This window comes from Ambystoma mexicanum, chromosome 10 (genome assembly GCF_040938575.1).
Source record: "Ambystoma mexicanum isolate Mex_15411 chromosome 10, UKY_AmexF1_1, whole genome shotgun sequence".
In the NCBI taxonomy this organism is placed as follows: domain Eukaryota; kingdom Metazoa; phylum Chordata; class Amphibia; order Caudata; family Ambystomatidae; genus Ambystoma; species Ambystoma mexicanum.
In genome coordinates, this window is record NC_090932.1 from 1,076,499,470 (window position 1) to 1,076,525,960 (window position 26,491).

Sequence of the window (26,491 nt, forward strand, 5' to 3'; positions counted from 1 at the left end):
TACATAGTATTTGTAATATGGTGGAATTTATTACAATTGAGGATAGTGCTTATGGAAAATGTATTTGTTTATACTTGGTATGGTTACTTAGTTGCATACAGTAATAAAGCTGGAATCTCTGGTTCTTTTTCTGTGAAAAAAGTATAATTTGTTAAGCAGGATAGTTTAAAAGCTTTAATCGCATACCGTTTTACAAATACATTGACTTTTTTATACCCTCATAAACAGTACATTCTGTGTACTGTGTTTGGTACAATACTAGCGTGTGCTAGACTGTTGTTGGATTCACATTAAATAATAATTGGGAAAAGAAATCCATAAAGTATTTTAAAAAACTATTATACTTTTGTAAGCGTAAGTGTGATAGTATTTTTGTTTGAGGTGTGTTGTAATTAAGGGAATGTTTAAAGTAGTTAGATACCTGTTGGCATATTCTAACTATATCGGATGTTAGAAGAAATTTTGTAGTAACAAGAAATGTGATTGTGTATTTGAAGTGTATTGCAATGAAGGATATTTTTGAAGTAGTTAGACATAATCTAACTATCTTGACTTTTGAAGGTAGTATTGTAGTATTATGGATGCAGTTAGATACCTGCTGGCGTATTTTATCTGTTTATTGTGCTACAGTTTAGGGAGTAAGTTGAAGGAATATTAAGTAGGCATTTGTTAGATTTGCTGGTAACCTATGTTTTGGAGTAACAGAGGCACCCTTACTTTCAAACCAACCACTTCTTTTTTGACATATGCAGTATAGTGACCTGAAGTGGTTGTGGCACCAGTATGGTATATTATGCCTACTGTTGTGAAGGTGTTTATGCCAAGAGGTACTTGGCTGTGTTTAAAGCTAGTGAGCTTACAGTTATTTTTGGTACAATCTGCATTGTACCTTAGCAGAATTAGTATGACATATTGGCTATGTGAGTTTATTTGTATGCTTGAATGATTGAATTTCAAAAAGGGCATTATACGCCATAATTTGCATTCTGCAGAAGCTGGTGAAATGGAATGGATTAACAATTTGGTATGGATACATACACAAATTGTTTATTAGGGATGTGCTCTTGTGAAACATGGTTGCAGATAGTGCATGTATGTTTCCAGGTGTATGAAATCTGCAAGATTTCATTTATAGTGTCACGATTTATTGGGCAGTCACTCTCAACTCAGGGAGCCCCTCCCCCCCAAGCCAGGTGGCGCACAACAATTCGCTTTGCAGATTCAACTTTAGTGAGGTCTCCAACCTCTATAGTACCATTCAGCAAATACCCTCTTTACCACCAATAAGCTAGAAACCAGACCGGTGTATAGTAATAATATATATTTAATTAAGTTTTTTTACAAAGATCAATAGAACAGTCACATAAACATAAGCCACCAATGCCTTGGCACTACACAATATCACAATTTCAAATTACTTGCACCAATTCACTAACCTATATTTCTAACGGACTTTCGGTTACTACAACTCACAGGTAACATTTAGAGATGGGCAGTCATCACTTTACATCAGATTTCTTGCAATTGAACCCATAGAAACATGTAAAACCCACAGTTATTGCTTAGCATGTTACCATGCTCTTTTCTCCCAGCAACCCCCACCCTCCAGGCATCAAGCAGATATGACCCCTTTGGTGTGAAGGCAAGGTGCAGGGAGTGAGAGAGCAATGGGAAAATCGTTTTGGCTTTTTATTTGAAAGGTATGATTTGGGAATGAACTCTCTGGGAACACACAATTAAGTGAAATGCAAGGCTTTGAGGATTCTGGTTTGATAACAAATGGGAATAAATGGGAAATTTCGTTTTGCACCACTCATACAAGGGAACTGCAATGCTTTGGGATTCTTGTTTACAAGGAATAGGAACATTTGTTTTACACACTCTACATTCACTTGAAAGGCAGAGTATTAGGGTTACTTCTTTTTGGGATTAAGGAAACCCCCTTCTGTACAGAAGTCAGGGGTTTCAGAAAGATAATCACCCAAGTATTTATTGTCTATACTAGCTCTTACACACTGGCAATGAACTTTGTTAGTTTCGAACTCTAACCACACTCATACCATGATTTTTCTATATGGGAATTAATGGATTTAACTTTAATAAAATGTGCTGAGCATCTACACAGTTTCACCCCCTCCCCCACAATTTAATGGAAAGGATTAAGGCAGGCAGTTCCCAACACAATTCAATTTAAATGGATAGGGGGGTTTCTATGGGGGATTAATTTGAGTTATATTTAATAAAATATACCAAGGGTCATCCCAGTTCCACCTCCCTGCCCGCTATGTAAGATGGAGATTAAGGCTGGCAGATTCCACCACACACTTCTGTTGGCATTTGTATTAATCTACTTACATGGGAGGCCTTGGTTATGGGGCATCCAGAAAAACAGCAGGGCTCCCCTGAGGACAGCACGGATCTGCTCAAAGGCTTCAGTCAAGGATAGTCCCCAGCACCCGGTTCTCCTCTGGCTCCTCAAATGGCAGGCCCAGCTAGCTTCTAGGTTTCCCAGTCCCTGTCTCCCATGCAAGGTTTAAGGCCTTTCCCGCTTTCTCCTAGCAAGGTTTACCCTGCTGGCCTTAGTCCCTCTCCTTGTCTCTCTGCTAGTTGTTCCTCGCAAGTATCCAGAAGTATACTACCTCCAGGAATAGAGAGCAAAAAGTAAAGAGCCTTCTCAAATTGAAAACTGATCTCCTATAGGGCTGATGACACTCACATATTATAATAATTCCCAAGATAGCGATTGGGTAGCTCTCTCCCTCCCCATCCCACCATATATGCCAACCGCTTGCTGATAGGACAAAGAGTTGGGAGGTGTAGATGATGGAGCCTGAGGGAGGAGAACGATTCATCATCCCCAAATGACAGGTGGGTTTACCTTTTCAGTGTCCTTAAAATCTCACAACATGGGAGCTACCTTAATTTTTCAGATAAGTGTTTGCCCATATCTACCTTTGAGGTCTATGTTTTATGGCAAGTCTGAAAATACTAATTTTATTTCGGCACGCCATTCCTGGGAGGAGCTATAATTTCTTTGTATTTGCTCCTGAGCCGAAATAGTACAACATCTGACACTTCAAGATTCAAACGTTACTTTCACAATCTATCACCAAAGCAACTTTCCATTTCCTTGGAATTATTGGTATATGGTACCAACAGGCTTCTTATCCCCTTTAATATGAGTCCAGGATAAGCTCACTGCGACACACAATTCTCTTTTAATTAAAGAAATGGTGGCCCAATGTTAATCTATTGCAATGCATCACATGGGTGTTCATAGGTTCATATGTAGCCTCCACCTTTTTTAAGTTTCATTTTTCTTCTGTGTCCTGATACAAACATCTGTTTATCAGCAGAGTCTGTTCCTACACAGTGTTTGAAGATCCATTAGTGACTCTGGAGGCCATTTCTTGAGGTCGAGTCAGCCCTAAAAAGGTAATTTCTGTTGCCCACTAATGCACAATTAATTGGGAGGCCTGACTGTAAAAGTCATTTCTGCTGGCCGGCCTATCTGAACTCTCCACAATTCTGATCTAATTCTTGTATTTCCTTTGCATTTAAATGAAACGCAGGCCTGTTTTCTCCTAGAGGGCCTCAGCCAAAGGCCTTAAGGTCGCAGTTTCATTTAAATGGAAAGGCACAAGCTGCTTCCATACTTCTGAACGTACAGCTTTTCATTCGGCAAGATGTGTTTACATGTAACATTTAGTATTGCATCTGGGCATGTTGTTTACAATACAATCTTTCTTTACATACTGCTTGAACAGATATAAGTTCGCATTTGGTATTATTCACACATATGCCACAGTTACATAGTAACCAGTGTTCATTTTTACACAAAATGAAATAGGCCTTTCCCTTTAAATGTTGCCATTTAATATGATGAAAATAAGTATTTTTATAATGAACAAATGCAAAATGCTTGGCTTCACTTGGGATTTCTGGCTGCATCACTGTCTTCTGCTGTATATAAGTAAATGTCACATGCTGCTATCTTTCTCTTTAGGTTGAAATTTTAACTTTTCATATTTTAGGAAAACAGCATTTCCAGCCACACATGTCTTTTCCCATTTATTGGCCATTTCCAGCAGTTTTAAGCTCTCAGGTAGATTACCTTTCGCTTGAGCGCCTGTCCATTTTAGTAGAGTTCAAATAGGCCAATTTCTTTTCATTTCACTAGGCCTTATGTCGGAAATCACTGTTTTGTACTGGCTTATTTCAATGGTACTCTACATTAGCCAGCTTGACCCTCACAATAGGGGCCTAGCATGGCCTCTCAATCTCTAAAACTCTGGGGCTGTATGTTCACCTCACAATCTGGATGTTTTTGGTTTCCAGTACTTGTAGTAAGTACATTTGGAATTCTTGTGGGTCTCCCTGTGTGTTTATGGTACATTTTACCATGCCTGCACAGTAGTCCAATTCTTGCCTGATACCTGAGACACTGCAAGTGTTGTCAGGATTATTTGTGGCATTTCTATGAAGGATGAGCATTTGCAAACACAACTGCTCTGAGCTGTTTAAGTTGTGAACAATTGGTGGCAATTGGAAGAGAAGATTGATTGTTACATTTGCATAGCAATTTACTCCAGTTGTGTTTCTGAATTTAAATGGACGAGAGAGTTGTGCCTCTGCATTGTTTGATGGGCCTGCAGAGGTGTTTTGAGAAGAGATATTTGTCTGTCTTCTTATTGACGTGCAGTTGAGTTTGTAGTAGACAGTTGTGTGATTGTATTATTTGAGAGAGAAGCAGTTGGTCATTGTTTCTTTAGCAGTATTGTTTGGAGATCTGTTATAGGTTCTGTTTGTATTCGTTTTTGTTTCAAAGGTTTTAGTTTTTGAGGTACAGGGTACATATCTATAGATGGCGGTGTACAGTGCACGTAGCCTGTTGTATTCGATGAAGCAAGGAATGTCGGCATTGAATTTGTTTGCTTCAAAGTTAACTAGGAATAGACCATTAAATGTACGGAGATTTGAAAGTGCTACGTAACTCATACCTCTTTAAAGACTGTGCTACCATTGTCAATCAATGCGTGATCTATGGTTAGACCTTGTAATTTGTGAATAGTGACAGCATATGCAAGAGATAGAGAGAATTGTTCTCTGCGTATGTTCATGTCTTTGAAAGAAGGAAACATGCTGTTGTGCAGCCAATTCTTTTAACTTCTGCAAGTTTGTTAAAGTAGGTGTTGACAAACTGAATGTTGTTGTCATGTGGATAGGTTTGGAAGCCAACAACCGTACCAATTGCTCCATTGACTAAACCTTGTTCTATGTCGAAGTTATGTTTTTTAATTACTCTGCAGTTCAAACACAAAGTTAATATTTTTTCCAAACCAGCTGTGTTGGAGATACATTTTACTAAGCTATTTAGTTGTGCTGTCGCTTGTTGACACATAGGGAGTGTCATGCCGTGCAATCTAGTTTGTCTGTGGAGCTGATATGCAGTATGGGTTGCATTTCTTTTTTAACATTGTCTCATTGAAATCACTACAGCTTCCAAGGGTTGGCATTAAGGACATGCATTTTATATTTTGTTGAGTTAATTGTTCCATGACATCAGGAGCAGATGTATTTCGCTCATATAGCTGGATTAGCCTACAATTTAAGATAGATGGTGCATCTTTAGTAAGCAGACCAGTTCTAATGCTTTTTAAAATGGTAGCATAGGTGAGGTCTGCAGACTGACACATGTTTTAGTTAGTTCTCTGTAGTGAAAATGTTGCCAGAAATTTACATTTTCAATGATGCAGAGTGTGTTGCGGAATTGTTTGTGTCCTAATGTTTTGAAAATAGGCTGACCTTTTACTGGTGTTAACTGGAGGAGATCTCCAAAAACAATAAAGTGTTTTCCTCCAAACAGTTCTTCATAATCGGCTTTCTGGACCTCTTGCATTCTGAGATGAATTAAAACCAACATAAGGTTGGAAATCATGCTTACCTCAACTATTAGGAGCACTTTCATTAGTTTCAGAGTTCTGCATAGTTCAGTAGCAGCTTCTGCTGATAATTTGTAGTTTTCTAATTTGTTTTGGTGTTTTACTGGAAGGAGCGTAGTCAGTGTAAAGTTGCACCTCCTATTTTGTAGGAAGCTAAATCTGTGGGGGCTGTTACAACAAACAAAAGGTTGTTGTTTGTTATGTTTTGTAGAAATGTGCTGATTATTTCAATTGAGATTGTTTTACCAGAACCGGCTTCACCACTTACATAAAGGAGCAGAGGTTTGTAATGTTTACAGCTGCAAGTCTTAGTTTCATGTTGAAAACCTTGTTCAATTTCTTCAGTGACTTTTAGATAAATGGTGAGTTGTTCATCATTTAGCTGTGATTTTAACACTGACAAGTCTTCTTCAGATTGTTTAGATTGATGCATGGAATTTTCTACCACAGTCATGGCTATTTCTGCTTCATTTAGAATGAGTGGTTCTCCAAGTTGTTCTTGGCTTCCTGTAAGGCAAGGGTGACTGCCCTCAGGAGTGTCTTTATCTAGTTGAGCTCATGTCTTCCTCTTGTTGCCGTTCATTGTCCAACATTTCTTTGTATCATTTGAAATTTACATTTGTTATACTGCTTTCATTTGCTTTGAATGCTGCTTCAAATGAGTCACAGTCACTTAATAATTCTTCTTCTTTTCTCCAAGGTTTAAAAAGTTACACTAAGTTCTCTATGTTGCAGAGATTAAATGATAACTTTATATGATTAATTAGGCTGGGTTTGGTACGTTTCACTAGGCTTCCTTCACAAGTTGAGACTGAATATTTGTCAGTTGTCTCATTTGGTGTGACATTGTTTGTGTAGGAGTAGTTTTGGACTATGCTATACAGGCACTTGTTTTCCAAAGCAGTACTTATGTTTGGGTAGTATGTGTCAACTAAATTGTTTTTTTTTAATGTCCTGGCTAGCTATGGAGGCTGAGCTAACAGTCATGGCAGAAGAGGTTGTTGAACCTGCTGATGAGCTTTTTGGCACAAAACACAGCAAATCCACCTAAAAGAGGAAGACTGACATCTTGACAGAGGTCATGGATAAGGTGGTGTCTGTGGAGATGCTGCCCTGGAACATGAAAGATATACACAAAGTTGGAATAACGTGAAGGCCGGGGTCAGGACTCTCCTGGTAAACCACCGGAAGGAGATAGCTGCCATAGGAGGAGGCACTGTTAGCCCCTGATATTCACACCGTGGGAGGCGACTTGAGCAGCATACTCCGTATGTTTCTCCTGGAGAGTGTTGGAGCAGCCAAGGTTGGATGTGGCAGGCAAGCAGTCTCTGGTGAGTGGAGAATTGTCTTTTTACCAATGTTAAATTCCAAAACCACTGCTGAGGCATACACTGGCAGTCACCTGCAGAGTCTGCGGCTTGAACTGGAAATGCACATGCACAATGAGGCCCAAGGCCGGTGACACCCTGGAAAGCGATCATGCTGTGAGAAACAGCTCCCCATCAATGTAGTAAACATGTCACATACATGTTGTATCATGCATACTGGAGTGTCTGCAAGGTTCCAAGTCCATTAACAAACACCAAAGAAGTCACCCCCTTACACACGCAGTCCCAACGCATAATTAGTCATGAGCACCCCATCAAAGTTTTCAATATACCAAAATTCCACATTCTATACAAATGTCATGCACTCTTGCACCAACCTCATATATGTCACACATACAGAATCCTGGCACCAAGAAATAGTTCCAAATGACAATTATACAATGGATCCACCATCAGGGCTCACACCATCTTGATTATCACCACACCTCACAAGCAGAACATTACCTATCCCCACTCCAGTGAAGCAATCACCTCACATCATCTTTGGCATGCCGGGTTACCATATGACTGATATGCGTAGGGTAGACTGTGAGAACAGAATTTGTCTTTATAAACAGGAAGTAATCATTACTAACATTGCAATCATCTAATTAAACAATCTTTAATGTAATAGTACACAGATATATAAAAGGCTTGAAAATGTACATGAAATACTTATACCCATATGAAGATCCCTTATGCCATGGTGAATCACACAATTTAGAATGTGTACGTGTATTTGCTGGAGTGTTATGCCCAGGTGTTCCACCAGAGGCAGTTGGGGAGGTAGCCTTGTTGGGGCGCTGTATTGGATCCCTGTCCTGTAATATACTTGACTTATGTTGTAATTTAATAAAGGGGCTGAAAGTGAATTAACCTGAAGTGTCCTGTGAATTCACTTCACAACACTGGCAATGAGCTGCTTCATTGAAGGACCAAAGAGATGGAATTGTAACGTGCCTATGGAAAAGGAGATGAAGTCAAGTGAGGTGCAGTGGGGGGTAGCAGCTATCACAGGATCCACTGCCACCCGCACAAAGAAAAGAGGTCCTACCACCCAGGGAGACAGGCATGAGCCAATAGAGAGGAAGCTACTGCTGGTAAGACTGATGAGAATGAGATAAGAAAGACCGGCCTTCCAGGGAGGCATTAAATGGAGGAGGACAGGTTGTTGCTGTATTTCCCACATGTATGTCAAGCTGCATAAGCAGCTAGGTGGAGTTGGGCACAGACAAAGATGCACCAGAACATATGCCTGCATTTGTATGTGTGTCACTCTGCTGGTGTGCTATGGGGATAGCTGGAATACATTCCAGAGATGCGTTGCATAGTCTTCACTGTGAGTGAACCAATGGCATAAGTGTGGGAGTGCCTCGGTGACTGGCTGCCACTGTAGGCGTGTAATGATATGGACAGCTAAAGTAGTAGGAGATTCCCAGAGGTAATCCGCCAGCCCGTGCGAACAGTTAAAAATGGTGACATCAGGCGATTGACAATCGCACCGCAGTGGGTGTTCGGTGATGTGGCCCGGAAGACAAATGCATGTTGGAACAAGGATATACATATACATTCATTGAAGCACTGCTGTAGCATGCACACGTTTGGATGTGGATGCATAGTTTAAGCATTTCCTATATAGTGTGCACACATTTGGATGTGGATCTATAGTCATTTGTTAAGATAAGCCCAAATACACCAATAAAGAGAAAATACTCAATAACGGAGTAACTCAAAGTGCATGAGAAAACCTAGCTTTATGAAACAAACGGCTGCTGGGCGAGCATACAAAAGACAATCCTAAAATGGCATTAGGAACAATGATGTCATAGTTCATAATCATCATAAAAAAACATTACACTAGCACTGGATTGGTTAGTGGAATATAGAACATATAGTCACCTATAGGTGGAACATTTACTGTAGGTTCTTTCTCAACTAATAACTCCTCCTAGATATATCCTTCTACATGATTCATTTCAATCTACCATACAGTTCGTTGGCACTCTATTACACTAGTCGATAAGAAGTACACAATTTGATTGGTCAGTCGTTTGCTCCCCTGACCTCAAGCATTTTTATGCTTTGCCAAGGTACGTGGTGGGGAAGGAGAAGTGGACAAACCACTATGATCCAGTTTAAAGAAGTTACTCCTTTCTCATTCCCAGGCATTCAGCTTTATCTGCCAGTTTGTTCATGGCCTTTGCATGTCGTATAGGTGTCTGGATATACTAACAAAGTGCAGGTGTACTATCTAATTGGGCCTGGAATTAATGACCATTGTTTTGGTCACATGGCAGAGGACCACTGCTCAGAGCTCAATTTCATCTATTTATTGGATTTTCTGCTGTTCTAACGTCTTTCCTTCAGTGGCCACTTGGTGCATGTGTACTCATTTGTTATGGGATCAAATGGTGTGGTAGCTGCTTGTACCTGGCATTCAAGGACATGTGTATTTCTCACTGCTACAAACTAATTAGCTTAATAATTGAATGATGTGTGCCCTGGGAAACGTTATTTGGTGCAGTTTTAGCCTCTAAGCCGAACTCCACTGTGCACACATCATTCATGCTTGGGACTACTGTCTGAGCCTCGGGCAGCCTAGAATTTCATGTTAAGCACTTTAAGGCAGGATGCAGTGTCTCAGAATTGAGGCCTTGCAGGGTTTGGTCCGAGCAATGGCGGTACTTTGGTTCTTTCTTCGCCATGTTAGTGTTCTTCGTGTTTTTTGCATGCCTGCCTGTGTATGATGCCACCTCTCTCTGCCTGCTCATCTCTATTCTCCTTGTATAACCCTGTCTGGGTATTCAGCAACCTATCCTACTTATGGGAATGCACACTACTTCCCGCCCTGCTTTTGTCACGCAACCTGTTCTACTCTTCATGGTGGCTGCATGATCATTGATGTTTTCCTGAATGTTTCTCAGCTTGTACTTTTGTTCATGCTCGCGAGCAGGTGCAACTCTCACCTCCGTTATCACACATTGAAGCATTGCCTTAGTGTGCACGCATTTGGATGTGGATGCATGGTCATTGAAGAATTGCCCATATTGTGCATGCGTTTGGATGGGGATGTGTAGTCATTGAAGCGTTGCAATAGTGTGCACGTGTTTGGGTGTGAATGTATAGTCATTGAAGTTTTACCTGTGGTGTGCATGCATTGGTTATATCATGGTTAAATTACTAAGAGAGTATGAGCTTGAATGTGTGGTACATGGATATGTGTGTGCTAAATTCTTCAGGTTTCTCAATTCTATAAGGTTTGGATGAGGCATCAGGATATCTGGGTGGCATCTTCTTCCTGGTGAGTGGTTAAGGGCATTTGACATCCATTTGCTATAGGTTACCACATGGGTGTTGTTCAGATCATATTCACTAATTATTATGCCTTGGCAAAAGGAAACCTGTAGTGGTATCTGTAAATGTATGGATGGGGGGTGCTGTGTGTGTTCAGTAAGGAAGGGAGGTGTGTTGGATGGATGGACGAACACTTTGTATGTGTGAGGTCAGAGTGAATGTGTACGTGGAATGTTATGCCCAGGTGTTCCACCAGAGGTAGTTGGAGATGTAGCTTGGGTGGTGTGCACCGCTGGGTCCCTGTTCTGTAATATACTTGGGCTTATATTGTAACTTGATAAAGGAACGTAAAGGGAACTTACATGAAGCGTCTTGCGAAGTCACTTCACAATAAATAAATAAGTCTCTTCTCCTGTGTAGTCGCATATGGTGCCCTGCATCATCATCATCATCGTCATCATTCTGCTATGAATTCACATGCTGTGTAGAATTACACACATATGGGCAATCTTTCACAACTTCTCTGGCCCTGTACTTGAGTGCCCCCCTGTACGGTGTAGGTAACAGAAATGTGCATTCAGTAGTCCAGAAATGTGCTCAATACACACCTAGGTTGGGAAGTGTGCCTTGTGGTGTGTCACTTCCTGTGGTGTCCTAGGTATCCTGATTGGAGTTCGGAGTCAGGGTGGTTGATGCAGATATCCAGAGTCATCTTCAATTACAAAGAAGCATTATGGTGATGGGAGTGTTAGTTTTAGTGCTTCAGACCAATCTAAATGTGCGGCACTCTTCTGGTGGCTTTGGCTTTCTCCATGTAAATATGGAAACGATCACCCTATTTCCCTTTGGTTGAATGTGCCTAGGGGTGGGAAATCACCCGAGAATACAGCTCATCCTGCAGTATAGCCTATGCACCTCACCACTCCAGCGGCAACATCCCCCATACTCTGTGCCCAATTGAAGGCCTATTTTAGATACTACTTGATGATTGTGCCCTGCAACGGTTTGGAGCATGGATCGTTTCACTGTATTTGGATGACTTTCATGGTCTGATTCAGCCCCTGCAAGATACAGGGAATAGGGTTTCTACTTCCCTAAATACCTGACTGGCCACGTATGACAATGCCTCATTTCACTGAGCCTGGGGAGGGGAGGGACTATAGCCTATGACCTATTTCACACTGCTTAAACTATGCCTTCTGGTGCCTGTAACTGAATCATGCACATGGTATGATGGGGCTATGAGTTACTTCAGCAATGGCAGTGCTCCGGCGCGTGGGAAGATGGGGGCCATGTGATGTGGTGTTCTGTATGTAATGTGCATCATGCACAAAGCATGATGTGGGCTTGCTTGTATGATGCGTTTTGTGCTGCTCCTCTCCACACCTTTCACCGTCCCTTCTCTTTTCTTGTTCCATGCACATTTCATCGTCAGTTTGGCTACATACTCAAAATCCAACAAGCTTGTCCTGTAGGGGTGTCCATGTATAGTGGCAGGGTTCAGTCCTGCGGCACCATTACACCATGAGTTGAACCTGGGTATCATGCAATGCAGGGGCCAACGGTCAGGTCTGCATTGCAGGCGACCTTGGCAGTCATCAAATGATTTGGTTTGCAGCTACTTCAAACCTTCTGTACCGCTTTGAGAGGTGCCTAAGCTGACACAAGTGCCACATGTGTGCAGTCCAAAACTGCAATCAAATTGGGGAAGTGGACTGTCATGTGCCTTTGTAGCATCAGCTGGGGTTACGGGCGCAAAGATGTGATGGTGGGCATGTCCCGTAAGTGCATCAGGCACCCACCCAGCACTTTTGAAAATGTTGCCTACGTGGTACCAGTGTTCTGATATGCGCCTCTGGCACAAAAGTGCAAAACGAACACCCTCCTTCAGCACGGAAGGGATTACAGTCCCGACATTTATTTCATTGTTGACATCTGCCTTAATCAGGATCGGTAGGTCTTATATGTTGTCTAGGTTCAGAAACTACAGCATGACTAAGTGCCCATCTGTGAGTGTCCAGAAGGATGGTCTGATGCAAGGAATATGTGGCCTCCTCACCTCACATCTTCTCTGCCCTTTACCACTCATGCTGTGCTGCATGCCTCTGCTGCGCTGCATGCCTCTGCTGCGCTGCATGCCTCTGCTATGCTGCACACCTCTGCAGCTCGATGGACAGGAAATTGTGAATGTCATAGCTTGCATCTACTAGTGGCTGATTGTTGCTTGGAAGTGTGCCTAGGAAATACATGGCCCTTAAATACCCTTTCAGGAACCACTGGCTACACTGGGCCTCATTACGGGTTTGGCGGTAGCGTGTCTGTTTTACAGGCACGGCTACCGCCAAACTCGCTACCGGCACCGCCACCTGCGATTGGGCAATAACCGGCCCGTTATGAGTTGAATGGGCCGGTAATTGCCCATTCGCGGGTGGCGGTATTGCCGGACTCCCAATCCCCATTCTGCCCGTCCATAACGGTGCCGGTGCAATTACGAGTTATGCTTGCGGGTGCCGCACAGCCCGCCAGGTCAGACCTGGCGGGCTGTCAGGCACCCACGAGCAGAACTCATAATTTGGTGGTATGGTATGAACGGTGCCGGTGCCTTACCGGCACCATTCATACCCTATCCGCCAACATTATAATGAGGCCCACTGTGTCTTCATTTTCGTTACTTGGAACCGCTTAAAAGGTCGAGGTAGCTGATGAAGTTTTTTGGAGAAGCTACTGCCTGTTTTTGATGGTATTTTGGCTGTTTTCAACTTGTAACACATCAGAAATTAATGTTTTTATTTTTAGTGCAATATCTTCCGGTGGAATTAGATCAGGAGGATTTACTTCCAGATTTGATTTGCTTGAAATTAGCCAAAATGGTGTAAGTGTCGGTAATTCCATTACTACCACTGTTTACCATTACCCCCGACTTGTAATGCAGCTGATTATTTGAACATGGCCTGAGCCAAGCATAAGGACCATTCTTAGTAAGACAACATACTGTTGGGAAGCACTAACCTGAAGGATCCTTAGAGTTTTGAAAAGGGTGGGCACTGTGGACAATTGAGCTGCTTCTGTGGCAAAGCACATGGATGTAATTTAGGGAGGCAGACGGGTCTCCCCACCCCCCGAAAAACTTTTGTGACACGCCATTTTATCCCACTCATTTGGCAGGGGCCCCTTTCATTTAGATGTTATGGCCCACCCAACATTTTCGGCAACGTTATTCCACAGGCAAAGCAATAAGTCAGTGGCCCTCATTAGGAGGTTTGCAGAATGGGTTTACTGGCACCCGTAATGGTGCCGGTGCCGGTAAACCCATTCCGCCCTATTACGAGGTCTCCTCGCGGGACCCGCAATGGGCGCCTGGTAAAACCAGGCGTCCTTACCGGGTCCCGCGAGGAGACCAGGGAGCTAACAACAGGCCCGTTATAAACGGGACCATTGTTAGCTCCTTCCCCATTCCCATTGAGCCCTATGGGGGCTCGAATGGGAATGGGGATGGACTGGGTCCGGGTTCCTCAGACGAGGAATTGCCGGGTCCGCCAAGGTTGGCATGGCCCGGTAAGTCCTCATTTTAGGAACCCGGTCCCGGTATGCGGTAAGGAGGGCCAGTATGTGTGCACGCCAAAGGTTCCATCTATTGCTACATTTCTGTGGCACTTCTTACTTAATGTTTTCCTTCTGCAATGTGAGCATATGTTGCTTGGGCAAGGAAAATAAACAGTTGCACGGAATGCAATGCAAAATATTTCAAGTTATGAATCAACCAGGAATAGTTCCTGCACCAGCGTGCTTCCTGCTCCACCACATTGGGAACCTTCTCAGAATCAGCGTCCCTTAGCTGAACTCACTCCTCAACTTGGAAAGCAGGGCCACAGCCTTTGATTCAGTCTTGCTCAAGCCAAACAAAGGATTCCTGCAGCGCATTCTATGATTAGTGTGGCCTGTAATGGAGGAAATGATACCAGAGGCAAGGATTTCCTTTAGAGGATATTTCCGTGACAGTGTCGGAGATGAAGAAGGATGAGAAAAACTGTACGTGACAGCCCTAGGGTATGGTGTGGAGACAGAGCCTGAGGATACAAATGGGCGTTAGTACCAGTTTGGAGGTATTGGCACTGGTGAGGCGTCCAAATGAAAATACTGTTACGGAAAGTTGCAATTGTAGAATTTACACCTGATTATCAGTTGTCCCTATTCTTAAACCCTATAGAACTTCATTGGGAAATTGAGTATGTATCTCATGTGGTAATTCTAATCGAGATAACTCAATCCATGTGCAATTCCTCAATCCGTGCAATTCCTCAATCCATGTGCTGAAGATGTTGCCTATTTATGAGTTTGCCACTCATAATTAAGAGGACAAAAAACAACTGGAGGCCATTGTGTTACCTCCACTTTTTTCAGTTACCGCCACACTCGTGATGATGCCCCAGATTGCTGATGTGGGATACAGTAGATAATAATCATATTTACTTTTTATGTCAAAGACATACATTGTCAGTCGTGTAGGCAGGTGTTGGAAGAGGGGGGGCGATTGTCCCCTTGAGCCACTGTACATTGCCTGTGCACCCACACTACCCGCTAGGGCTGACACTCCCTCCCTTCAATTTCTGAAATAAAACAAAATGTGGGCAGGAGTGTGCGGCATTGATTCCATGTGTTTCTATATTTTTTCCACAATATGAAGGGATATAGGGGGACGGGGGGGTTGCAAAGCTATCCCAGTGGTTAAGATTAATTCAAAGTCTTCCACCCATCCCATTCTGAATCCTTTGAATCCTGCCACTGTGTTGTCTCATCACATATGTAGTCTACTACTGCCGGAGTTTCACTATGTCTGCATTTGCTACTGTGGGGTTTTCTACACACTTGAATTTTGCTACTGCAGGGTTACATGATACTTGAATATTGCAACTGTGAGGTTTCACCACACTTGAGTTTTGTTACTGCAGGGTTTAAGCACATTTGCATTTTGCAACTGTGAGGTTTTGCCACAACTGAGTTTTGCTGCTGGAGGGGTTTTGCCACATTCACATTTTACTAGTGCGAGGTTTCACCACATTTAAATCCTTTCAAAGTGAGGTTTCACCACATCTGAATGTCGCTACTTGGAGATTACACCACATTTGAATTTTGCTTTTGTGTGGTCTCAGCACATGTGCACCACATTTGAACTTTGAACTTTGCTACCAGAGGATTTAACCACAGTTGAATTTTGCTACCATGCGATTTCACCACCTGGAACTTTGCAGGCCAGAACATTGCCTGTTTGGGTTTTGCTAATGTGAAGCATAATCACTTGTGAACCCCTCTACCATCAGGATACACCGCTTTGAATGTTGCTACTATGCAGTTTCACCTTTTTAAACCTTGCTATAGTGAGATCTTCACCACTCTTGGAACTTTACTACTGTGTGGTTTCCACCACCTTTTGAAATTCTTGCTACCTTGAAGTGTCACCATTTTGAACTTTCTGTTCTGAATCATGCCACTTTGAGTTTTGCTACTGTGTAGTCCCACCACCTGGACCACCTGGGAATTATGCTACTGTGAGGCTTCCACCACCTTGATTTGCCACTGTGAGGTCTTCCACCACCTAATTTTTGCTACTGTGAGATTTCACCCCTTGGAACTTTTTTTTTAAAAAAACAAAAAAAACAACTGTATTGACCTTAACTTTTTACTGTTTAGAATTGAGCGACTTGGCTTGTACTGCATCCGAAATTCAGCCACTCTAATAACGGCACTAACTTGTTCCTGCTGCCATCAAGTTTGCCTTTTGAATCTCCCACCACTCCGGACTTAGATATTTTAAAGCTATACTGATTCGATTCTGCTGCTCCCAAAACAAACCACTTTAAAACTCTATCTGTTTGATTCCTACTCCGCTTGAATCTCTTAATTCTAAATTCTTAGTACCCGATCCCAGCACCCTAATATCAGTCTTCATTGCCATCGACACTTTGTACATTGTAAATGCTTGGTACCTTGAACACCTGCACTCTGAAAACCTAGGAGTGCTTTTACTCCTGGAACAAATGACAAATGTGAGACCTCTGTGACAAAGCAACCCACCACAAATGCATAACTAAAGTGAGGCACCCACGAACACATGTGGCCCCCACATCTATCTATACAGTCAACAATCGTCTAACACTCAGGCTTACCCACTGTGATCAAAATCAACAGGAACTATCAACAACAGAGAGCCTCCCAAGCAGGGAGCTTACTACCAAAACAGCTTGATGCACAATCAGATCTGCTGTAGAACACTGACCCACAACTGTCACCAAACACAGCAAGCACAAACATGCCCGTGATATAAGAAGGAAAAGGAAACAAGAATGGAAAACAGAACAAGAAAGAAGAATGAAACCACACCCCTGTCGAACAACAGAAACTACCTACCAGAACTTCCAACACCTCAAAATCACCACCAACTGCCTCTAAATGAACTAAAGATACAGACAAAAAGAAGAACAAGCACATTATACATGTCCCGCTACCTCTCCACATGCAAGCCTACTACACTGAGTCCTTTTTGTCCCATTCCCCATGCGCAAGTAATACACCACCCAAACCCCACGACCACATGATGCCTGAATCCGATCCATAGCATGCCTGGTCAGGCTAACCCCGGAATCCCACACCCTGCCAACTGACATTACTATATAACCTATTGGCTTCCAACCTGTGTTAACTGTAGTCAGCCTGTCTCACCCCACTTGGGAATACTGTATTTAGCCTAATTTGTGTCTCGCCTGGGTATACTGCATTTAGCCTAATTTGTGTCTCACTTGGGTATACTGCATCTAGCCTAATTTGTGCCCCACCTGGGAATACTGCATTTAGCCTAATTTGTGTCTCACTTGGGTATACTGAATTTAGCCTAATGTGTGCCCCACCTCGGAATACTGCATTTAGTCTAATTTGTGCCCCACCTGGGAATACTGCATCTAGCCTAATTTGTGCCCCACCTGGGAATACTGCATTTAGCCCAATTTGTGTCGCACCTGGGTTTATTGCATCTAGCCTATTGCTGCCTCACCTGTGTCAACTGCATTCAGCCTGGCCATGCCACACCCACCTGGGACAACTGCATTTAGCCTATTGGTGCTTTACATGTGACAACGGCATTTAGCCTAGTTGTATGCCCCACCTGAGATTATTGTGTCTAGTCTAGCTGCTCCCTGCCTGGGATATCTGCTTCTAGCCTATGCTCAGGCCCGCCTTAGGACTATACTAGTTCTATACCCACATGGTGACTGAACTCACTCCCGCCTACCCCCTGCCTATTCCCAACCATTGCCCACCGTGACTGACTAAGTTAGCCTAGCTTCACCTCACCCCACTTCAATGTTTTCAGCCATGATAGGTTGGATAGTGTTCATCATGTTCCCCTTCTGCCTTGTCCAAGTAGACACCCCCTGTACTAACAACTAGTTCCTCACCCTCAGTAACGGCCTCACCAAATTGGCCTGCCCGAGACACCACCCAATCCCTTGGCCCACTCGCTTCCTCCCAGTCACACTCCCCTTCCTGTGCTTCCTCAGTCAGACTCTCAGCCCCAAGGACCGCTGCACAATAAACAAGGAAGACTTCTCGACTTCCACCCACCCTACCGACCTACTCTCACTCCCCAAACTCTCAGTCAATGATAAAACATATCCCGTCTCAGGGATTGAGAGAACGTCCTGCCTAAGATCACGCACTAAATTACCCTACTACAATCACACCCCCATGACCCTACTATCCAGACCACCCAAACCCATGGCCCCCAAAACAAACAAAAAGCTAACTCACCTTATAGCAACAAAAACCTCGAGAAATCCCATGGAGCCCAGCAATTTATCAATTAGGAATGTATCCGTAAAGGATACCAAACCTCTCTTTAGTCTCAAAAATGCACTTATCAACGCCCGCTCCTTAGGAGCCCATGCCATAGAAATACATGATTTTATCACCGAATTTGACTTAGATCTGTTAGTAATCACAGAAACTTGGCTACACCAAGCTTCTGGTCCTCTGTTAGTATTGGCCATCTCACCAGACTACACTATTCTCAGAGCTGATAGAACCACGTCCCCAGGAGGCGGTGTTGCTATCATAACAAAAAACACTCTCAAAATAAGATCAAGCTCTATTGAAATAATCGCAGGATATGAACTACTGCTCGCTAAACTAGCCATGAATGAAAACAACACAATCAACATAGTGGTTATATATAGAACTCCTGGCACCAATAGCCACCCAGAAACAGACATCCCACTAATACTGGCGCCCATCCTTAAACCCAAAACGAAATTCATAATCTTTGGTGACTTGAATCTTGGCTTCAATGATGACCAAGACACTAAAGCAACCTCCCTTCTCCTGGCACTTTAAGACATGAACTTCAGCCAACACATCAATGTCCCCACCCACACCACCACACCAAGGGTAGAACCCTGGATTGGATCCTCACCCTCAACACTAAAATCACTATAGGCCCAATTACCCCACTCAGCTGGACAGACCATTCTTGCATAGAATTCACTATCACCAGTGACGATCCCTGCCCGCCCAAGGACACAATTATGGATACCATTGAAAGTAGATACCCCAAAAAACTCACAGTAGAGAATCTTGACCCCACTGTGAATAAAATTCTAGAAACCCACTCAATCATTAGTAACGATCCTACTACCATCGCAGAGTATTACCACAAATGCCTCTCCACAGCGATTGATACAATAGCACCATTCATTACCAAACTAAGACGTGTCAATAAAAAAAACAACTTCTGGTTAAACGAAGAACTAGTCACCCTAAGAAGGAAAAAACGCCCTCTCGAACACGCCCATAGTAAACACCTCTCCTGATTCGGCCAAAGCCTTCAAAGATGCTAATACCATCTACAAAACAACTATCATTGCCCACAAAGCCAACGCCTACAATGCTCGCATCAGTAATGCAGCATCAGATTCCAAAGAGCTCTTCTCTATACTCAGAGAACTTGAAAATCCCTACCTCCTGATACACCCACCAACGCGAGTAAAGAATGGTGCACTACCATACAAGATGCACTTGCCTCCAAAATTGCTATGCTGCAAAATAAAATCACCACCAAAAGACTACTCCTAGCAGATAAAAACTCCCCCACCCCTAACCCCGTTGTCTCCTCCAGTGACAACACCAACCCCCCTTCCAATTCACACCCATCACCCAAGATCTTGTATTCAACACCATCTTCAACTAAAAGCATCCAATTGCAAAGGGGACTCCGTCCCAGCCAAATTAGTCAAAGCCTGTGCCTCTACCTTGACCCCTACCATCACCAAATTTGTCAACGCTTCCTTTAATTCCAACATAGTTCCAACCTGCATCAAAGAAGCTTGGGTTACCCTACTTCTAAAAAAAACAAACCTAGACCCCACCATTCCGACTAATTATCACCCCATAACCACAGTGCCGTTCCTACTTAAAATCATTGACAAATTAGCCTACAACCAAAACCAAACCTATCTGGAATCTAATCAGCTTCTTGGCACCAGACAATCAGGCTTTAGGCCTAACCACAGCACTGAAACAGCCCTCTTGGCCCTCAAAATTCAGATGGATGCTATCAGAGATTCTGGGAAACTCTGTATTCTCCTGTTGTTGGACCTCTCTGCTGTGTTTGACCTGGTGGACCATGACAAACTCTGCACCTCACTCGCCAGAGAGTTTAACTTCTCCAGCGAAGCCACTGCATGGGTGAAATCCTTCCTAACCAACCACACCTCCAGAGTGTCCATAGGCAAAGAAGCGGCCAACCCCATCCCAGTCCCCATAGGAGTGCCCCAAGGCTCTAGTCTCTCCCTTACGCTGTACAACATGTACACCAAACTCCTGTTCTCAGCACTAGACGATATGGGTGTCAAAAACACAAATTTTGCGGATGACACCCAGATCCTCATACCTCTCACAGGTAACTATGACCAGGACACTGTAACTATCAATAAAATATATGTCATCATACAAAATTGGATAGCCTCTGTCTCAACGATGAGAAGACAGAAGTCCTCATTGTAGGATCTCCAGCCAAAATAGCAACCCTCCACCCTGAATACTCTACCATCAACATCGATGGTACCGCTATTCCAGTGCTGAAGCAAGTCAAAACACTGGGAGTGTACATTGACGCCAGCCTTACTATGACTAAACAGATTAATGCGCTCGCCTCTTCCACGGCATACACCTCCAAACTCATTGCTCTCAGCCGACAATTCCTGACCCCAGCAAATTGCCTCACCTTAGCTAGAGCCCTGGTCCTATCGAAATTGGTTAATAGCAATGTACTACTGGCACATCCAACGCCAACCTAGCTAAAATGCAACTACTGCAAAACAAAGTCCTAAGAGCAGCACTAGGTATAAAAAAATCAGACCATATCTCCAAGACTAGAAAGGACGCTCATTGGGTCCCTATCAAAGCCAGAATCATCTTTAAAACATTATGTATCACACATAAATGCCTGACCAGAAAAGGATCTATCTATCTTAACAACACCCTTCACCCAAAAGATGACAGGAGACCACTAAGGTCTAACGACAAACTCCTATTGGCTCCTCCCCGCTTCAAATCCACCAGAGCGGTGGGTAGCAGCTTTACCGCTCTAGCCCCCAAATACTGGAACACCCTACCCATTAATATCAAAAAAGAATCCTCCTTCACGGCTTACAAGAAATTGCTAAAAACCTGGCTATTCAACCAATATTAGCACCTAAGGACAGGTCACCGTACTGAAGTATTTTGTTAGTGAATATTTGTAAACTGTATTTCTGCACCAACTCTCCAAAAATGTATTGTAACCAATGTAATAATGTATTATTAATTTCTAAGCTGTCTTGTAACCACGCCGTGACACCCGAGGGTCTGGGCGTGTGACAAATAAATAAAATAAAATAAAATAAATAAATTACCACTCTGCCCCTGCATGGTCTGTCTACAGTGGTTGCTAGCAGCAGGAGGAGCTTTTTTTGCTAAAAGGGCTTTGTGGGAGAGGAGTCCGCAGAGTCCTTGGTGTCCTTATGGTATGAGTGGAGGAGTGTGGGTGTTTCCCTCCTCTGGGTTCCGGGACCTGTTGTTTGTATTCTGCAATGAGAGCCCTGAAACGCGCTGTTTCAAGATACAGGTGAACAGCACAAGGCCTGAGAAGATGGGGGAAGGGAGTCAGATTCTCGCAGCTCCTCTAACATTAGACGGCTTGCCTGTGTCTGGGAAAAGCCATCCTTTTGAGTGAGCAAGGCTGCAGGAATAGACCCTTGCATCGGTGTGTTTTAGCTTACCCCACCCGGCCCCTTTGGTCTTCCAGCCTTCCAGCCTTAAAACTGATCAGTGTGCTACCGGCTATCGGCTCCTGATTATTCATTTGTGTAACCTTTTAAATGGCTTAATTGTTAGCCTAGGAGGTTGCAAGGTTTCCTCTCCCCCGCCTTTTGCCATTTCCTCTATTGAGGTTTAGGCAAAGCTTAAGGCCAGTAGTACTGACCGCCTGTTAGTATCTTTAACGTGCCCGATTTCTCCATTATTCTCTGCACCTCGCACTTTGGTTCTTTGACTTTGGACGTTTTGCACAATTTTGTGTACCGTTCTCTGCACTGCAAAAACGCACACTGCATAACCTTCGCTTATTTGCACACGTGCACATCTGTTTAGTTGGCATATAGCCTTTTTGGTTTTTACTTCCTGGATTGTGGAGCCCAATGAATTTTAATGTTTCAATATGTTTTAGAGTTATTTGGCACCGCCTTTCTATGTTCTGTTTTTAAATTGTGCAGCATTTTATATCCTCTGACCTTTACCTCAATTGCTACACTTAACCGCGCTAGAGAACAAGAATGGTAAATAGGAAACTTTGAGACGAGGGTCCCCCGGCTACCAGTGTCAAAAAATCGAAACAATTTAGGCAATCTGTGAGCCAACTGTCGTTGGACTCTTATTTAAAAACAATGGCAGGGAATTTGGCAGACAGCATGCAAGTAACTGAAAAAGCTATATGCGAAGCCACCTCCTCTAGAGGGGTTATCAATGTATTAGAGGATGGGCAGCAAGGAGAGGGGTCTGTGGCTCCTAGTGCTCTTTGTAACTTGAGTCCCAAGAAGACGGCTGTGGGGACGGGGGGTTGGAGGTCCAGGGGGTGCTGGGGTCAAATACGGATATGGGGCTCTCTGGGGACCCTCCCCCAAGTCTGAGTACTGGCCCAGTAGGTCATGTAGTGGTGAATATGTCTACATTGGCCCTTTCTGGGGTTGAGGGGGGCACCGGCTGACCAGGGGGTTATCCCACATTTGGGGGACGATTCGTCAGCCTCAACCACAATGGATGATGACAAGATGTGGTGGAGGTCTTATTGGATAAAAAATTGAAACCCCTATACCAACTCATGGCCCTGAATTTGGGGATTCTAACTAGGGATCCCTCATCGGAAGTACAATGGTTGGCTAAAATAGAGGCCACACACACAATGCTTCAATCATTCAAAAGTGGGGTTATGAACACTTTGGCCATTTTGGATGATTCAATTAGAGATCTGAAACTGAACGTGGATGCAGTCAACCAGAACCGAGAAGGTGGAAGGCCCAGGGTGGAGCCAACCCCAACTGGAGATATGTGCTTGGTGGGACAGGAAATAGCTGAGGGTGTTGATGCTGGTGGTACTTCCTCCCTGCCTGAATTGGCTGGTATGCCAACAAGTTGTACTGGACCCAGGATGCTCCCACCGAGTGCCTTGCTCAATGCAGAGGAAACTGGTTGGGCTAGCGGGGTGAGTGTAGTATTAAATTTCCCCCTAGTCTCGGCCCCCCTAGTAGGAGTGATAATGGGGGTTCAGGTTTTACTGCAGGGTGCCCTTGAAACTACATCACCCCCGATAAATAAGGCCTCACATTGGATAAACTCCAACTTGATGGGCCCAAGTATACACACCAAATCAGTCATAATGGCCAGAAGAGTGGAATGGGTGGGTCCGACTGCGAAATCTGTTGAGGGAGATTGTATTGTGGTGTAATTTTCCAAACCCATTCTAGCAAGACATATGGTGTGTTCGAATCTAACCAAAGGCATGAGGGCTAATGGCTCGAAACTGGATAGCAGGCAGGTGGGTTTGGACTATTTCTATCCCTAAACAAGACTGGTGGCAGCACCTCCAGAGGTTCGTTGGGAGCGGTTCTCACATAGGGACCCGAGATGGGAAGGTAGAATTGCCTCAGGTGTTGCCAATGTAGCACGTGCATCCACATGGGCCACAGTGAGCAGGAATGATCCTGCACGACTGGGATGGACTGAAACCACCGGGAGCATGGTTTCTCAGAACCGAGAAGGGCACACTCCTGATGTTCTGATCTCCTCAGACCTTCCCCTCTATCTCCCTCTCTCCACTCCTCTCTCCTAGAGTGATCTCTTTCTCCTATCTTCCCACCTCACCCTCCCTAACCCTCAGGCCAAGCCACCTCCATCACTGCCACCCACCTTCTCGGTCATCCGACCCATGAAACGCGTGTCAGTTGAGGCTTTCGCCGGCCACCTTCTCACCCCAACTCCCCCTTTGGCTGACTCTCATCCTGACACAGCATTCTCCACGCTCCACTCTTCTATATCTGATACTCTTGATATCCTTGCCCCTGTCATGAGAATCCGCCTGAAGCCCAAAGCCAAGTGTAACTCCTGGTATGACTCAGACCTCATCACCCTAAAACGCAAGCGCAGGGTGGCCAAGAGGAAATGGCGTGCTTCATGTTCATCCTCTGACAAACTGGCTCTCCATCCTCACCAAGCTCATATCCAAGCCCGCGTCTCTGAGGCATCTAACAACTCGGCTGAACTCTTTAAAATCTGCAAGGAACAGGCCAACCTTGCCACAGTCTCTACCTCTCCTGTCCCTTCGCAGGCCCCCTGCACGGCACTGGCTTCTCACTTCATTTCTACAACTCAGGACATCCTGTCCTCACTCTCCTCCGATCGCCTCCCTCCCTCCCTCTATTCCCTGCTCCTCTGATGGCCCTTCTGCAGCCACCCCCCCTCCGTCCTTCTCTGTCTATCCCCTTTTCTCTGCAGATGAGGTTTCTAGACAAGTCCGATCCATGAAAGTCTCGTCGAAACAGGTTCACCCTTGTTCCTCCAAAACTATCAAGGACCACATTGACTTCCTTGCTCCTGCCCTGGCTGATTTCTGCAATCACTCCTTTGCCACTGGAGTTTTCCCATCCCCCCTGAAGCACTCCCTTGTGCACCCTCTTCATAAGAAAGCCTCCGCCGATCCCTCCTGCCCGGCTAACTATCGCCCAATCTCCATCACTCCCTTTCTGGGCAAGCTCCTGGAGAAACTGGCCATCACCCAGCTTAATCTCCACACTGAATCTGTTGGTTGTCTTCATGACCATCAGTCTGGCTTCAGAGCTGCCAGAAGCACGGCAACTGCTCTCCTGAACATCCGTGAAGACCTGCTCTCCAACCTTGACTCCAACACCCCTTGCGTCCTCATATTGCTTGATCTCTCTTCTGCCTTTGACACGGTCAATCATGCCATCCTGCTCAACCGTCTCCGTGATAACCTGGGTATCACTGGTCAGGCTCTGGCGTGGCTGACTTCTTTTCTCTCTGATTGACCCTCCCAGGTCCAACTTGGGTCCTTCCTCTCTGATATCTTTATCTCTACCTGTGGTGTCTCCCAGGGTTCTAACCTCTCTCCCTGGCTTTTCCACCAATACCTGGCACTCCTTGGCCACCGCATCACCGCTCTTTGCCCCAACTTTCAGTGCTATGAGAATGATACCCAGCTCATTTTCAGGCTACCCTCGGCCTCCTCCTCTCCTTCCCTCATCTCTGATTGTCTGTCTGCCATCCATGAGTGATGTGCCGTCAATGACCTCTGCCTTAATGCCAGTAAGACTGAGATTCTACTCATCGGCACACCCGCTCCCTCCTTCCCTGCAGCTCTCTGGCCGTCCTCTCTTGGCCCTGGTTCTCTCTAAGCTGGACTATTGTAATAGCCTCTATCTAAATCTGCCTGCCTCTACTCTCTGCCCTCTGCAACCGATCCAGAACAGGACTGCGAGGCTTGTCCTTGGCCTCAAGCCCAGGGACCGTATCTCTCCAGGACTGAAATCTCTTCACTGGCTCCCAGTGGCTAAGAGGATTAAGTTCAAAACCCTCTGTAATGTCTACAAGGCCTTCTGGTGCCTGGGGCCGCAATATCTTCAACTCTCTCTTCCTAAATATCTTCCTTCTCGAGCTCTCCGCTCATCCGCAACAATTCCCTCAGGGTCAGTCGCTTCTCCAAGCAACGAGTTGGTGGTAGGTCTCTCTCTTCGGCAGGGGCCTCCCTCTGGAACAGCCTTCCTGCCTCCCTGAAATTTGAGGAGAACCATCTCTGGTTCCGGAAGCACCTCAAAACCTTCCTCTTTGCCTCTGCTTTCTCTCCCCCTCTCCCCTACTAAATTCCTGTCTGAAACGGCACTGGTTACCTGACTCCCCTTCTGACTCTCAGGCCAAGGCCCCGTCCGTTGCCCACCCGCACTGCCTCCCTGGCAACCCCTGAACCTGGGGACTGTTTTCTGTTTCCCTACAGTCCCCCTACCAGCACTTATATCTGCACTTACCTTGCACTGGCCATCAGTGGCCGTTTTATTTATCTTATTTTATTCTACTATCCCATGTACTGCACTTTCCCCTCTCCCTTCCCCACACACTTTTCCCTTTCCCCCTCCCCATGCACTTGCACGATCTGAATGATACCTGGCCTAGTAGGATTGTTGTTCTGTCTTCCCTTTGTTCCCCCTCCCTTGCCTCGTCGCGCCTTGAAACACTTGTGTATAGGCGCGTTATAAATGCTATATCATATCATATCACTTGAGCCATTCTCGTCGTTGG